This window comes from Micropterus dolomieu, linkage group LG17 (assembly GCF_021292245.1).
Source record: "Micropterus dolomieu isolate WLL.071019.BEF.003 ecotype Adirondacks linkage group LG17, ASM2129224v1, whole genome shotgun sequence".
Lineage (NCBI taxonomy): Eukaryota > Metazoa > Chordata > Actinopteri > Centrarchiformes > Centrarchidae > Micropterus > Micropterus dolomieu.
The window spans coordinates 35,494,467-35,500,166 of NC_060166.1; the positions used below are offsets into that span (position 1 = coordinate 35,494,467).

Here is a 5,700-nt window from a genome sequence, read left to right on the forward strand (position 1 = left end):
AGGTTGATCATATTTCCATTTAGCTTGTACGCAATCCTCCCTAACCGCAACGCTGGTTTGTGTTCTTCAAGTACACGCATAATCGTTTGTTTGTTCTAGAATTCATGAGTTGCTTGAATTGTGTTGAAGTTTTCATGAACTCAGATACTTGAATGAAGCAGCTGTTAAATGTTTAAGCCCGGGGCTCAAACTGAATAAAATCACTCTCGAGCTGTCAGACAGATTCAATAGAATATTGTTCTGCTGTCATGTAAGAACTCCACAGAAAAGAGACCGCTGGTGCATTTTTAGGGGTGCTGGTCCATTGTTTAGGAATCACTGCGTTGGCATAAATGTTCTCCAACTTAACTGTGTGACTAACCAGATTATTCGGCTGACATATGTGACGTAAAGGCACATTTTTAGCAAGTTTATTGCATTCCTTCAAGTTTTATTGTGTCATACACAGTACAGTGTAGAGTGAAATGCTTAGGTGCCTAGCTCCAGAACTAGGGATGCTTTAAAATTCTTGGCCGAAGCCAAAACCGAATATAATGAAAAACTTTATAATGAATAACGAACAAGGTCTTTTACATTACTTTCTATTTATTTTGCCTTTTTAATTTTTTTTACCATTGCATAAATTGAATAATCAAAATGTGCTTTTATTCTCAGTGTTTCCCACAGGATTTGGAGAGACTATGGTCCGGTAAAGTAAATTACATGTGTCCATTTACTTTGTAAAGAGAGAAATTAACAACTCAGCAGAACAGTGTCTGCAAATGAAGTATAGGCTACATTTTTTTTAAACGTTTAGAGTTGTTAATATTTTATTACACTTAGTAGGCTAGAAGTATCATTCATTGAGATTCAGCTAAAAGATGTGGTGATTACCGCGTTTGATCAATGAGCACAGCAAAGTGTCAGAAAAGGACTTTTAGAGGTGGATGCATAATTCGGCAGAACATCTGCAACAATGTTGTAGGCTACCTGCTGAGATTTGCATCCACCTCTTTTTTCTCAGCATGAATGAGCGTTACCAGCCGCAAGGTGCATGCAATGCTCAGCAGGCAGGCAGAATTCGGCACAACAACGGCACTCCAGCTGGCCTTGGTATTTGATGCTTCTGCTGCGACCTGTGAAAATTGTGAATTCTGAAAAATCTCCACTCTAAAACATGTGTTCTCCGAACACAGGAGAGCTTCACACCATACTAGTTTAACGCTTCTCAAGAAGTTCCAATCAGTTCCAAATCTAACTGTGAGTTCAATGTAGGGTTTCATGTAGGCCGGTTGTTAGTGTATTTATCTAGGTTCTCCGGTAGGCTATTAGCCTATGTTGCCTACTGTCAAAGTGCACTATTTTGTGTTGTCTGTTTTCTAGACTATCAATTTAGTAGGCCTATTTAGGCTAGTTATTTTTTTCAGTTATGCGCTGTCCATTGTCCTGAAATGTCTCTCCCCCCGTGGAGAAAGAGCTGTTTTATTTCTTTTTGATAATGGAAATTGTAAAATCTCTGTGTAAGTTGTGAGTGTGTTTGTATGGTGTTATGTAGAGCAAACTAGAATTAAGATGCCTCTCTCCTGTCAGTGAGATAGCAGTTAAACAAGTTAATGTGCGCGATTAATTTTGTTTATAATAGTATATAATATAAAAGTTTAGGAGGAGTTGGTTTGCATCACCTCAGGCTAGTCACTTACAGATATGGCAGTAGGGCAGTAGCGATAATAACTAGCCTGTAGGATATCCGAAAAAATTCCCTATTACTAGTGCCCAGCCATTGAAAATAATTGCCCCCTTGCTGAGCTCAGTCTGACGCCGACTCTGTACTGTATATTCATTTATTTAAAAACAACAAAGGACACTTGAGGAAGAAAAAGGGCAGGTGCTGAAGTCCCTTTTTTATGTGTGCACGTGCCTGCCCAAAACGAAAGTTCACCGTCTTGGGCCTGCTGTAAAACACACAACACTGCGCACATCCGCTCGTTAACGGCTGCTCCCTCCCGCTTCAATGTAGGAAAAGCGTTTCTAGGGTAAAAAAAAATGTTTCAAAATGCCAGTTATTGTGACAAACTCTAAAAACACTTAATAAATGTCATGCTTCAACTAGCACCAACATTCACAAAGTTTTTGGTTTGGTTTCAACATTAGAGGTTACACTTTATCTTTTGCATGCTGATGAATTATTCTGTAGCGATTTTTGTCGTTTTCTGCATCAATTTATGGTGGAAATATTTTCGTTTTCATTGCTCTGCTCATGTGTTACTTAGGCTCAGTGTGCGAACTATCCCATAGCTTTTTTTTTCATGTCTCTAACGTGCGGCTGTTTGGTCAGCATCAGAGATCGATTGACAGCTTTCACATCTGTCCCAACGAACCGTAGTCGATGGTGTTCGTTTTATCAGAACCAAACAGCTTAGGTGTGAAAGCTGGTTTAAATGACAGGTGAATCAAAAATAAAAAAAAAAGAAGAAAGAAATATATGAGGAAGAGAGCACAAATGTAGAAGTGCGTTGGCACAGGAGGCTTTAGGACCACAACGCTTCCACAATAATCAATAAAACTTATGGCGTTTTACAAGTGGAATGGGAAGCCCTTTTACACACAAGTGGTTCATAAAATGTTGATCTTTTTAAATTAAACTACAAACAGAAGTCTATCGCATAGGTTATTACTACTCTAGCTTATTGACAATGGGTTTGAGTTTCTATTAATAGCCTTTATTGTTCCACCTGCTTCTTTTGATGGTCGGTAACTTAGTAACTTCAGCCCCATAGCCTATAGCTGCTCTAGTCTGATGTAGCAACACTTACCAATAATGAAGTTGAAGATTGATGATCCAAAAACTGAAGACACAATCCAAAAACGAAAGTTCACCGTCTTGTGCCTGCTGTAAAACACACAACCCTGCGCACATCCGCTCGTTAACGGCTGCTCCCTCCGCTTCAATGTAGGGGTGTAGGGTGAAAAAAAAAATGTTTCAAAATGCCAGTTATTGTGATACAAACTCTAAAAACACTTAATAAATGTCATGCTTCAACTAGCACCAACAATCACAAAGTTTTTGGTTTCGTTTCAACATTAGAGGTTACACTTTATCGTTATCTTTTTCAGATAACGGTCCACCTCAGTAAGGTTATTTATCGCAGGAGAGTTTGTTTTAAGTTGATAATTTGACAGATTTTCACTCAAGATCCAGTGGCGTCTCCTTGCTCAGTTTCACACAGTGTTAACAGAATAGGGGTGGTACGCTCACCTCCAAGGGCTTGTTTGCTTAGGGACCATCAATAAATTACTATAGCTCCTTTTCCACTGCATGGTACCAGCTCGACTCGCCTTTGTTTGGTTTTCCATTGTGGAAAAGTTTGACCTGTAGCTGCTTCCAGGTACTTTTTTTCGCACGAGGTTCCAAGTGAGCTGAGGCGATAATAAAATGTGACTTGAAAACACAGCAAACTGCTGATTGGTCAGAGAGAATGGTCACTATTTAGGCTACTGCATCATCATTGCGTGCGCCAGATAGAGGCCAGAAAGGAAAGTTTATTATTTTACATTTTTCGTACCTTCATCACTAAATCCACTTCTGAGAAGTGCAGCTGTGTAGATGTTGAAAGTTTTCAGAGTTGAGGAGCGTGTGAGGTCGGCCAGCCGCCCGCTCACAGAGCCCTCTGCTCCCGCCGTCACACAGACCGCTGCAGCAACAACGGCAGAGGAAACACAGCGGGAAGGTTTTCATACCGCTTATCTGTCTTTACTGTCTGAGGAAACTTTTTAACTTAAAAAAAGGGAAAGCTGTGTGGATCGCTGGTGTGTCACATTGGCAGTTGTGTGTGATGTCGCTGTGACGACCAGTTACAGTGAGGAGATCTATCTCTGGGTACTATCTGCAATGGAAAACTGAGCACGGCCAGTCGAGTCAGTCCAGTTGAGGCGAGGCCAGTTGAGGCTGCTACTGGCAATGGAAAAGCGCCATATTATTATAATGTTATAAATACACTAGTTTTATGGTTATGATATGGACTAGTTTATCTTTCAATAGAATTTTATTAGCCTACTACACTGGACAAATGACACATTCCCTTAGATTTGAGTGCAGAGTGCATATTCTATTTTATATTAATATTTAATATTTTTAAAGAGAAGTTTTTTTTTTAGTAGCTTTCCTGTCATGTGAACCAGGGACTCCAAACCAATGCCAAATTTATAATAATATTTATTCACATTTTATGGAATAAATGCTTTTTTAAATAACTTCCGTGTTAGGTGACCCGTGGGCTCTGATGAAATTTAAGCTCGCTAAACTTTTTTAAAAACTTAACATTCAGAGTGAAGTGAATATAGTTCAATAGTTATAATTTATGTGCAAACATTCCATTTTGGGAGAATGGCAGGAAAGCTCTAGCCTGAAGTGAACCTTTAACTGATTTGATAAAAAGACCAAATTCCACACTGTTTTTGGAAAACTGTTTGGCAGAAACAGCCTACAGATTAAGCAAAGAAGTCCGTTAAAAGTCAGCTGCAAAATTCCTAATTGAGCCAAAACGTCACAACATGTGTGTGTGCGAGTTTCACCAAGGTATTACTGGTGGCTGCAACGAGAGGAACAGGTTTTTCCCTCTAATTGGTAGAGGGAGTGTCCTTGCTGGTCCATGAGATAGCCTAACTTTTAATATTTTGCACAATATTTTACTATTTGTTTAATATCTTTTATGACTTGTTTCCATTCATTTCTAACAATCTTTACTGTTACATTTGTTCTATTTGATGATTTGTAAATTATAATTTTTAAAAAAATCATTTTGTAAATAAATTAGTGTATTAACTTTAATTATTATCATTGACACATAAGCTATTGAATAACTGATGATTTTACCCTAACACTAATACAACAATAGTAATTTATTTACGGTCCCTAAGCCAACTCCCGGTGGTTAACAGCGGACCCATCGCTCTTACTGTCAACACGGAGTGAAACAGAATGTGCTTCTCCATCCATCCATCCATCCATCCATCCATCCATCCATCGTCAACCGCTTATCCTGCGTACAGGGTCGCGGGGGCCTGGAGCCAATCCCAGCTGTTATCGGGCGCAAGGCGGGGCACACCCTGGACAGGTCGCCAGTCCATCGCAGGGCAGAATGTGCTTCTCAAGTCTCTTAATTGCAAGTTTCCCTCAATTGCAACTTTTTGTTGCGTCTTAGTCCCGCCCACCGGGGATGCATTGAGAGAAGCAAGCACACCATGCCAGGAGAGAAGGAACGAGGGAGTATGTTTTTAGAGACATGAGACGTCCTTTTCTCTGAAGCATGAAGCGACGTCCGTTTCTGATGACGGCTGGATCAGCTAATGCAGCTGTCAGTATCAGATGGCTTCAACAGCTGAAGAGACTTTTGATGGAGTTTGTGTGTGCACACCTGTGCACTGTGCTGAGATCACAGAGCTGAATGTTTTCTGTCAGTATTTGCTATATTGTCCTTCTCAGCAGAAATTGCAGAATGCGTTTATATTATTTATTAATTATTTGCATGTTTTTATTAATATTGATTGTGTATTAATTAGGTCTATTGGATAACCCAGAATATGATCACGGGGTCCTTTGATTTATTAGGCTAAATATTTCAGTGGAAATTGCAATGCTGTAGGCGTAACTCAATCAAAGCCTGCACTCACTTTTAGGCTTTCACCCCGCGGAAAGCCTAAAAGTGAGTGCAGGCTTCGTCC

At 39.8% G+C, this 5,700-nt stretch overlaps 1 protein-coding gene across 5 annotated transcripts in view; it reads right to left on the minus strand.

Annotated features, from left to right (window-relative positions):
* The window catches only part of si:zfos-464b6.2, a 37,776-nt gene extending 32,733 nt beyond the window's left edge, over positions 1 to 5,043 (minus strand). For 4 of the 5 annotated variants that reach the window (XM_046074842.1, XM_046074843.1, XM_046074841.1 and 1 more), the window contains exon 1: positions 2,793 to 3,193. The gene's annotated coding sequence lies outside the window, so the exon portion shown is untranslated. Of the gene's footprint in view, positions 1 to 2,792; positions 3,194 to 5,026 lie in introns of those variants that run through there. The other variant, XM_046074839.1, reaches the window with a different exon arrangement.
* Positions 5,044 to 5,700: the final 657 nt, after the last annotated feature.